Source organism: Diadema antillarum, unplaced genomic scaffold (assembly GCF_040938485.1).
Source record: "Diadema antillarum isolate AM-2024a unplaced genomic scaffold, OU_Dant_1.0 seq00002442_RagTag, whole genome shotgun sequence".
NCBI lineage: Eukaryota > Metazoa > Echinodermata > Echinoidea > Diadematoida > Diadematidae > Diadema > Diadema antillarum.
In genome coordinates, this window is record NW_027273049.1 from 44,765 (window position 1) to 56,061 (window position 11,297).

Consider the following 11,297-nt stretch of genomic DNA (forward strand, 5'->3'; position numbering starts at 1 on the left):
GTAATACTTGATTTCTCGAAGTTGACTAGGAACCCTAAGTTTGTCAACGATTCGACGGCACGTGCAGTATTTTTTGCGCTCTCTTCTTGGGAACGTGCAAAAATGAGAATGTCATCCAAATAAATAACTGCACAAATTCCCTTACATCAAAGGGACAAAATGACAGGTTTCATTACTTTAGTAAAAACTCGGGCCGAGCATAGGCCGAAAGGTAAGCAATTAAAACAGAGTAGAATTTTCCATTCCACGAAAAACATAGAAACTTTCGATGCTCATCAGCCATTGGAATTGTGAAATAAGCGTCTTTCATATCAATTGTCATTAAATAATCAAATGGCGATAACAGTTCCTTAACATATCTGAACGTTTCCATTGTAAAATGTTCATGTTTCACAAAGGCGTTCAGGTTCTTCAGATTGATAATTGGTCGGAGATCTCCTGATTTTTTAGGAACTGTGAATATAGTGGATATTAAAGAAGGCAACATCTCCCTTAGCAATTTCGCTAATTGCACCTTTCTGGCAAAGCAAATTGACTTCTTTTCCGATGGCAGCTTTCTCCTCATGGGAGAAAGGAAAGGAAAGGGAGTTTCGTGATTGTTTGGGAGTAGAATCAAAATTGATTTTGTAGCCAGTGATGGCAGCAATTACCCATTGATTGGATGTTATAGCCGACCAAGCGTGTCTGAAGAACCCGAGTCTTCCTGCCTGGAATTGTTGATGTTTTGAACTATACTAGTTTTTTGAAGAGTCGTCACGGGCATTTTGCTGCTGGCCAGCAGTCTCCCGAAATCTCGGCAGGGGAGGATGAGAGATCGTGGCAGGCCGGAACGATCTCTGTGGAGGTTTGTGACGATTGCCTGACCGCGTATCGCGGTGGTTGTCAAAAGGGCGAAACGCCGGACGTCTGCCACTCGTGAGGTTGCCGAAACGGCAGCGGTATCTTCCTACCGACGGGGCGATCTTCTGCCCCACCAAATAGGTATCTCGCACTGATTTCAAGGTCACCACCGAAAAGTGTCTGACCCACTGGCACGGTTCGGCTGCAAATGCCCCGATACTTTGGGTTGAAAGATGGCTTTAGATCTTCTCGGAGCTTCATCGAGATTTCATACGTTGCGTGACCCGCCAGCGTTATCCCATCCAGCGCCAATCGTTTGACGCGGCTCACATCAACTGCCCTCTTGTCGTCGGCGGCATCATGAAGTTGAAGTTCTGTCAGGATATGGGCGTAAGGGATCACTCCTCGCACTACGGCTTTTTGAAGTTTTTAGGCTCGAGAGTCAGCCGCTCTAGCTCTGGTAGGAATGGACGCCCATAGCTGTTCATCTACACGGGGAGCACACAGCGCCGGGGCGTTTGCAGGCATCAGATATTGCTTATCCAGTTTTTCAAGACACTCAGTCTTTGGCGGCATGGTCATGGCTTTTGTTAGCCGGGTAGAAAGTGCGTCGAAAATGGGCTTTCCAAGCACCTCGGGGCCATGACCATATAATTTGTTGTCAGAGTCAAAACCGGTGATTTTGTTCACTTGTGCAGTGGAAAAAATCTCAAGGTCCGCTTCTGGGTCATAGCTGACCTGACGGCTGGGGGACGAGACACGCCTGATACAACGGACTCCTCCGCAAAGATGCTTAACAAGTCATCTTCATCATCCCGGCTATGCCGAGGATGCCCGCCGGCAGTTTGGAGAACATGCTTCGCATGCTGCCCGGCAGGATGTTGAGCGTCAGATGGTTGGTTCTCCATTAAAGCTGCTAGTTGCGTTTTTAACAGTTCGAAATCAGCCACCGACGGCGCAGCAGCTGTGGACGGGACTGGGCCTGTCAACTGTCCCCCGACTTCCGACATATCCATACTAGTAGTTGAGAAATTGCGTATGATAAGACGAAGACGTAACCTCCTGCCGTTCACACAAGAAAAAGATGAGAGGCGTGGAATATCCATCTCCTTTATACACTCGAAGACTCAAACTCATTATCATGACAGTAGACTTTGAATCTTCCACCTGTGTGAAGCTCCTGCCTAAAGCACGAGGAATGTGCAACCCTCTAAAGCTTGTACGAAGTATTACGTGATAGAATTGGCATATCAGAAACTTGGCTTAATACAATAGGGTGCTACATAAGCACTTGCCCGATTGCCCGGGGCAAGTGCAAATCAAAGTCAGGCAAGTGTTTTGGAACAATGAGAAAAAATGCTTGCCTGAAATGGGCAAGCAAAAAGTTTTGAAGCCACCTTTCTTTTTTTTTTTTACTTATTCCCCCAACAAACCTACAAAGTCAACCATACAGAAGCCTACACTGTAACAATGTGTGCACAGGCCTGTCACTGTACTCCAGAATCCCAACGGTAATGGCTGTTTAGTGATGCAACACACTTTACATTTCATTTCAACAACTTTCAACACTTATGTGAAGAAGACCCAAATGCAATGCGATGGCAAAATTTGATCAGATCAAGTTTGTTACTCCATTGTGTTTAAGCCTGTGAGTCAATGTGTGCTGCATGCTGTTTGTGTTTTATAGGTTTTACCGCCCAATTTCATCAGATTTGCATTCGATTTAATGATGCGAGCATTCATTTTCGAGCGAATTTGAATGATCACCGAGATCGATATTCAAAAAGCTAAGCAGTTAATTCAATTTGATTTCATCAGCATTTGAATTCCTGATTTTGTCACATAAACATGTGAACAGCGCATTCAAACTAAAAATGCTCCTGAAGCACATTCAAATTCGCACCAGCACAGCTGCGATGAACATTAAGCAATTCAAATTAACGAATAGGCAAACATTTACAGCATCTGGGCAGTGTTTTTCGTAGCTGCTCATGTTCTTTGTATATCCTCATCTGTTTGAATAATGGTACAACCACTCTCAGACATACAATGTGTATATGCCAAGGGGCCTGGCGCGTCAACAGATCGACAGCTGAAGAAACTGAGAGACTGAACATCGAAATTATGATTAATTATGTAAAAGAAGGAATATCCCAATGCAATGTATCTCACACACATTTCAAACCTCAAACGTGACTGAAAACAAAATCTGTATTACGACTATAATCACACTTGACTTATCGATGTTCTCATGTGATCTCTCATTATGTTAGCAAAGTCGGAGTTTAACCATTCTGTAAAAAAATGTGATATCCATTTTAATGGGGGAAATAAAGTGAAACTAGCCGAATAAAAAAAAAACGTGAAAAAGAGATGTTGAAATTGATATGATAACAATGAACGTTGATGAATATGCCAATCATCAACGTAAGAATATTCATAAGAATTGCATAGAATTACAGGACTTGGTTATGCTAATTGAATTTGAACGTTCAAAGGTCGAAGTTATGTGCCTACTGTATAAATGAAATTGAAACTGGCATTTGGTGCGAATTTGAACATATATCCAGCTGGCGCGAATTTGAATGCCAACTCTGAGCCATTAAATTGAATGAATTTCTCTCTAAATTGAATGAAATAAAATCTAAATGGAATGACATGAAATGAAATTGAATTCTCAAAGAATTAAAATGAACTGTGCGAGTAGAGCAGTGACAAAAATTCCTTGAATTTGTACGCCTTATCATTAATTTGAATGCAAATCTGATGAAATTGGGTGGGAAAACCTATATAAAGCCCTTGGCTTACACATGATTTGTGTATTATTTCCTCATGTTTTGGACTTCCTTTTCGGGCAAATAAAATCAATGTTCGGGCAAGTGTTTTGAAGCAAATTTGAAAATCTGCTTGCCCAACCGGGCAAGTGGTAACATAACGTTATGTAGCACCCTGTCCAAATTTGCCACCAATATTTAATTTAGAGCATTATTGAATGTGTCGTTCCGATTGCCATTTGGGTAAGGGAGGTGGGGTTGCTTTCTACATTAAATATAACATTGATATGAAAGTCAGGCCTGATTTACGTATTGAGGATACTGAAGATAATTTTGTTGAAATTTTGAACAGTAAAACAAGAGATATGATAATAGGTATTATATATAGGTCTCCAAGAAATAATATTGATTGTTTTTTAGAAAGTTTTGATCAAGTTTTGAGTATTATTTCTCAGGAAAAGAAAGACAATTTTATTATTGAATTGAATAACTGAAACTGCACCGGTCTTACACTCGAGACACAGTAAACGGTTCCAGCATATTTATTTTCATATTTCACTTGAGATACATTTCATCGAAATACACTAAAAAGAATACAAACCAAGCAAGATACAAAATATGTTATAAATCGGGTCATGGACAGAAAGTGTGTCAGCGTATATAATGTACATAGGACAATTCTCTATAACTTGTGAAATATGATTAAACCGCAAAAGCAAAGCTTGTAAACGCAGGTTCCAAGAAAATATACCAGTGTAAATTTGATATGCATTCAATGGAGATAGGACACAAAGTAATAATGACGAAACTATATAAAAACTAAATTATCAAGGTACAAAGAAAATAAAAGAAAATAAAAGAGATGAAAAAGAAAAGAAAAAAAAACAAGAACCTAAGGAATAACAACAGGGTAAAAAAGTTAATATAGCATATAGATACACAAGTATATACACACACATATCTGGAATCAAATTCATAACGAGTTCAATATGTTACTACTGGTACGGATGCAGTGATTATATAATGGGAGCATAAACCAGAAGCAAACAATCATAAACTGCAGGTTGATTCATCATACATTAAATAAGGATACTGCAGATAACATATCAAAGAAAAATTCTAATCAGGCAGGTTATATTAATTTATTAAATTTGATTTCAAATTTTGTTTGAATATAAACATACTAGAGCAATTGATTAAGTCGGTGGGAAGATCATTCCAGAATTTAGGTCCGGTAAAAACAATTGTTTTTTGAGCAAGGAGTGAATGAGTACGTGGAAGGTGAAATGAATCTCTTTGTCTTGTTGGGTAAGCATGGACGGCATAGTTTTTCTGAAACATGTGGGTAAGTACGTCAGGCAAGCCGTTGGCTGATAACTGAAACATAAATGTGCCTAAGTTATATAAAAACAAGTCAGCAACCTTAAGGAGTCTGTTCTCAAAGAAAAAATGATTCGTGTGACAATAAAAATCGGCTAGATTAACTGAACGAATAGCCCGTTTTTTGTAGTTTGAAAATTTTATCAGTGTGTAATTTGGCACAGTTGCCCCAGGCAAGTATACCGTAACTGAGGTAGGGTAAAACAAGCGTTGAATATAAATTTTTAAAAATATACTTTGGAAAAAAATGTTTTAGCTTATTTAAGATCCCAGTATTTCTCGAAAGCATCTTAGACAAATAATCTATATGATATTTCCATGTTAATTCATGGTCAATATAAAGACCTAAAAATTTGGACGATTCAACTTGAGTCAAACAATCATTATTCATTTTTATATCGCCAGGTAAATGCGTAACAGAGTTACTAAATAACATATTAACAGTTTTGTTTACATTAAGAGATAACTTATTTTCTTGAATCCACATTTGAACCGACATTAATTCTCTGTTCACTACTTCTAAAAGAGTTGTTGGATCTCGATGTGAAAAGAAAATATTAGAATCATCGGCAAAAAGAAGAAAAGATAAAACATTAGATGAATTTCTAAAGTCATTTATATAAAGAATAAACAAAAGTGGACCTAAAAGGGATCCTTGAGGGACCCCGCAAGATAATGTTTTTAGACTGGAACTAAAGCCGTTGATATTTACAAACTGTTTCCTGTTAGTTAAATAGCTCCTGAACCAGTCCAAGGCCTTTCCACGTATCCCATAATGTGAGAGTTTATATATAACAAAATACCATGATCGATAGTGTCAAAGGCCTTGGACAGGTCCAGGAATATACCAACAGTATGAGATGAGTCGTCTATAGCGTGGGCTACTTTATCTATAAAAGCAAGCACAGCGTGAGTAGTACAGTGTTTTTTCCTAAATCCAAATTGAGACTCACAAAAAATATTACATTCATTTAAGAACTTAATTACACGAGAATATATCAAATGTTCAAGAATCTTAGAAATCGCAGTCAAAAGAGAAATAGGACGATAATTACTTACATCTTGTTTATTACCTCTTTTATAAACCGGAACAACTTTAGCAATTTTCATTTGACTAGGCACTACGCCAGTAACAAGGAACAAATTCAATATATATGTTAAAGGAGACAATATTGCGGATATAATATTTTTCAGTAGAAAATTCGTAATACCATGATGTCCAGCACCCTTTTTTGCTTTTAACTTAAGAACTACATCCCTCACCTCGTATTCTTGGATGGGAGTAAATAACACAGATTGAGGATTTGGATCAGTTAAGAAATAATGAAATTCTTTATCTGTTACTGGGATATTACTAGCAAGATTGGGACCTAAATCAACAAAAAATAATCATTAAACGCATTAGCAACATGTATCGGATTTTGGATCAAAATACCATGCTGGGATATTTCCTTGACTTGTTCTGGTTTATCTTTAACTCTGAGAACTTTATTAATCACCTTCCACGTGCTCTTGGTATCGTTTTTGTAAAGGTCAAACTGCCTTGTGAAATAACTCCTCTTAGCAAGTCTCAAAGTAGTTGTAAGAATATTACGATAACGAGCATATTTACCTTTCGTTTTATCATTTGGATTCCTCTTGTATTTACAAAATAAATTATTCTTATGATTGATAGACTTAAGGAGGGATTTGGTGATCCAAGGCATTCTTGGTGCTTTTTTATTGGTAGAACGGGTGGATTGTCGTAAAGGAATAATTTCATCATAAAGCAGTGAAAATTTATCCAAAAAAATATTAAATGCAGTTTCTACATCATTATCAATACCAAAGACTTCTTCCCAGTTAGCAATCAACAACCTCTCCCTGAGTCTATCGATGTTTCTTTCAGAAAAATCACGAAAAGTAAATCCTTGAGACTTAAGACAACAACTTTTCGCGAGAGGAACCTTTGCGTATATCGGGAAATGATCAGATATATCCGGATACTATGACACCAGATAATACAGATGAAATATTATTACAAAAAATATTGTCTATCAACGTGGATGATGTGTCAGTCACATGGGTAGGTTTTCTTATTAACGGTATAAGGTATTTGGATAACATCAGATCTAAAAATTCTTGGCAGTGAACATTTTCATTGTAGTGAAGCAAATTCAAATTAAAATCTCCCATAATGAAAATATTTTTTTGGTATAGGGAAGGCATTAGCAACAAATCAGAAAAAGCATCAAAAAAGTCCCGGAAATTGGAAGACGGTGGCTTATATACTTCACCAACTACAATATTCTTTTGTTTTGATAATTCGATTTCAATAAAAATACATTCCAAACTATCACACATTATATTCAAATCTTTCAATATTTTAACTTTCAAATTGTTTGTAACAAAAAATCCTACACCACCCCCTTTCCTATCAAGCCTATTATTCGAATGAAATGTATACCCAGGAATAGAAAAAAACGAGGACGGCAAATTGTTTATCCAAGTTTCTGAGATACCAGTAACAGAACAATCAGATTTCACTTGGTTTAAAAATATTTGCAGCTGATCAATCTTTTTATTAAGACTTCTGATATTGTAATGCAAAAGAAGAAGTTCACTCGTAGAAGTCTTTTGCATTTGTTCAATCATTTCATTCACAGAGTGATAATTAGTAGTGATGTTGTAAACTAACCGATCATTGGGATCAAAATCAAATTGCAACTCAGGTGTGGCCGTATAAATTGACCGTAAAAAGCCAGGGTTGTCAGCACAATCTGAAATCTCGGTCACAATTGAGGAGTTTATATTAACCTCATTAGCCATTGTGAATTAGATTACAACTAGTGGGGGAGGAAAAGTTGACAGCAAATAAACTACCACTTTCTTGCGGGACGGGATTATGAGAGATTTTAATATCGATTTTCTAAATATTACTGACAATCATACAATGCGATTGTTAAGTTTATTGGAAACTTATTCATTTCAATCACATATCAGCAGCCTAACAAGAATATCTAGTACATCAAAAACTCTCATTGATAACATATTTTCTGATGTTATAGATACAGAATTTATAAATGGTATATTTTATTGTGATATATCTGATCATTTACCTGTTTTTATTACTAAGAATAAGTTTTTGAAAGTAAGACAACATCCTGATAAGAACAAATATCAAATGTATTATCAGGAAACAGAAAGTAATATAGATTCCTTGATATTTGATTATGCGCAGGAAGAATGGAGTGATGTATTTGATGAAAATAATGCTGATATTGCTTATGAAAAATTTATCAATAGGTTGCTATATTATTACCATAAATATATTCCTTATGTTGACCGGAAAACTTTTAAGAAAATAAACAGCCCTGGATTACTAAGGGTATTATGCGGTCGATATCAACCCGTAATGAATTATTTAAGCAAGCAATAAAGAAAATTAAAGTAAAATTATTTATTTATTAAATATCGGTAATATAGAAACCAATGAACATCAGTGATAAGATTGTCCTGAAAATTTATTATCCAAAGAATATAGAACATGATAAGGATAATCTTTTTACATTATGGAAAACTGTTAATGACCTTATGGGAAAGACAATATAAGAAACTACCAACTCTGCCATCATTAATGATAAGGAAATTACTGATCTTACCACAATTGCTAACTCCTTTAATGATTATTTCAAAGATATTGGTCCTAGCTTTGCATCCAACATAGATTCACATAACACCCATTTTTGTCGAGCCCACCGGAGGTGAGGGGAGACTAAGGCTACGGTCACAACTCAGAGTGGCGACCGACCGATTTGTTGCCCGCTCGGTCGCTGCTGAAATGTTGGCACCGCTCAGCAGTTTTTGGAGATGCTGAGCAGGCTGTAAAACCCTAGCGATGACCGAGCAGTGCCCTGTCGATTTCCCGTCGGTCACCGATCGATTTTTCAGCAAAATTTTGGCGAAATATGGGGATCTGCAACGCGCAGAGTCCGAGCAGTCACCGAGCGATGCGCCATCGGCAGTTGGACGATCTCCCACCATCCACCGGCCCGGCCACCGGCCGATTTTTACGAAATCACTCAGCGACCGACGGATGATCGATGGGTCATCTACCGGTGACCCGTAGGCGTACCGACGGCCACCCGCCGGTCTCTGTTGGAAATTTCTCACGAGCTAATTGTGTTTATTAATGTACCTATGTGATTTGTGATGTGTTGATTAATTAATCAATTGATAATTAATCAAGATATAACTCGAGGCAAAAGACCCAAGAGTTGAATTATCAACTAACAAACCTCAGCTATGTGATACCACAGATAACTAGAAATTAGGAAATAAAACAAAAGGGAATAACACCCAAGATGGAACAAAGATTAGAATAGATTAGATTTTTCCAAAATATCTTGTTTCCTTGTATATTTTACAGTATTTTTCTCTTCCTGTTTAACTTCATAGTTTAATTTCCCCCATCTGTTGTCATTCATTTCTTCTTCAATCAATAGGCCTTTAATGAATTATAAGGTAACCAAACCATATTTTACTACGTCACTATATCAACACTAACTTTTAGCTTTCATCTCTTTTGCCCCTAAGTGGTTGCCTCTGACTTCCATGTCCCTCATGTTGGTTGCTGAGATGTTGAGATCCTGAGATGTTAGTGGGGTTTCCTTGCCTCTTATCCCTCCCCTGCTTCTTCCCGATTATCTTCTCCATCTAGTCCCTGGTTTCCTTCAGTGCTTCTGTCATTTTTATCTTAACATTTTTAGTCCCTAAATCGCTCGACGGCGACCGCTCGATCTATTCTCTTGGTTTTCTTCTGTGCTGTTGTAATTTTTGTCTCTATTATTTTCGTTCCCTAAATCGCTCGGCAGCGACTGCTCGATTAAGTCAGTGCCAGGGCGGTTCCCGCTCGGACACCGAGCATATTTTGGGCAGCGAGTGAAAACTGGTCGGTCGCTGCTGAAACTTTAACTTCGCGTTAAAACTTCAGCGGCGACCGACCGATGCCCTAAAAATCAGTGGCGCCTGGTTGGTTACTGGTTGGTCACCGGTCGTTGTCCGACCGGTTTTAGCTAAAAACTCGCCAACCGGTCGCCGAGCAGGCTGATTTTGGGGGTTGTGACCGTAGCCTTAGGTGTGTTGCCTGGTAACAGCAATTTTTTGAATGATAGTCAATAATTGTGAATTCAGCTATAATGTGTCACTCCCTTAGCTTTTGAGCATTTGCCTTGACATTTGGCACATGTGTATGTTATAGCTATGACAGGCTATGAAAGAGTGAAAATCATATAAAATTTTAGATTCAGCTAACTCTTTCAGTTTTTGAGCGTATTATGGCTTCAAGTTTGGTACTGGTATTTTACCACTATTAAGCTAAATTTATATTTCGTCATTGTTGAAATATGTGTTGCCTGGTAACAGCAATTTTTTTAATGATAGTCACTAATATTGTGTTAGGGTGGGGGTATTAATCACATTGAGTGATAGTTCTAGTTTTCTTTTTCTTTAAAGAACTAAGTCACTGTTTTTCTTTTCTTTTCCTTTCTTTTTTTTTTAGCAAAATGAATTTGGTACGGTATGTAACTTTAAGAGTTAAAGAGTTTTATGTGTAGGTTTATTGGTGTTTTAATATATTCTATAGTAAGATAGGGCCTCATCCATGCAAAGCTCTGCTTTTGATGACGGTCCTCTGTATTGATTTCTCCTTTGTTCATATATGAATACAGTATGCCTTAACATGTTGCTTTGATTCATATGTTAAATTACAGACTGATGTTGTTGTGAACTTGACATTTCTTATATTGATTTGTATGTTATACTCTCCTTTTTTGCATACTCTGTATTTGCATACTCTGTATCACTTCGTTTTCATTATGGCTCCGCCATGAAGTGTCGCCGGAGGCATGTTTTCAGGTTGTCCGTCCATCATCCTTCAGTGCGTAGTCAATTTTGTGGACAGTATAATTAAAAAACCATTTGAGGTATCGTAATGAAACTTGGCTTGTATATGAAAAAGTGGGCAAAGTTGTGCCTATCAACTTTTGGGTGCACATGCTCAAGGACAAAGGTCAAAAGGTCAAGGTCAAATGCTCAAAATTTCACTATTTCCCCCACATCTATGCAATGCTTGAAGGTATTTTCTTGAAACATTCATGAACTACCAACCAAAGATTCTCCAGAGAGAGTTTTGGGTCATGAGGTTAAAGGTCAAAGGTCAAGTGAAAATTTTAAGATTATTTTTTTCCATATCTCAAAAATGGTTCAAGGTATCTTCATGGAACTTATTACATATGCATGTACTGACTGGCAGTGATTATCTAG

At 37.4% G+C, this 11,297-nt stretch overlaps 1 pseudogene; it reads right to left on the reverse strand.

Moving 5' to 3' along the window:
- Positions 1 to 734: 734 nt before the first annotated feature.
- On the reverse strand, positions 735 to 1,850 carry LOC139714809 (uncharacterized; annotated as a pseudogene).
- Positions 1,851 to 11,297: the final 9,447 nt, after the last annotated feature.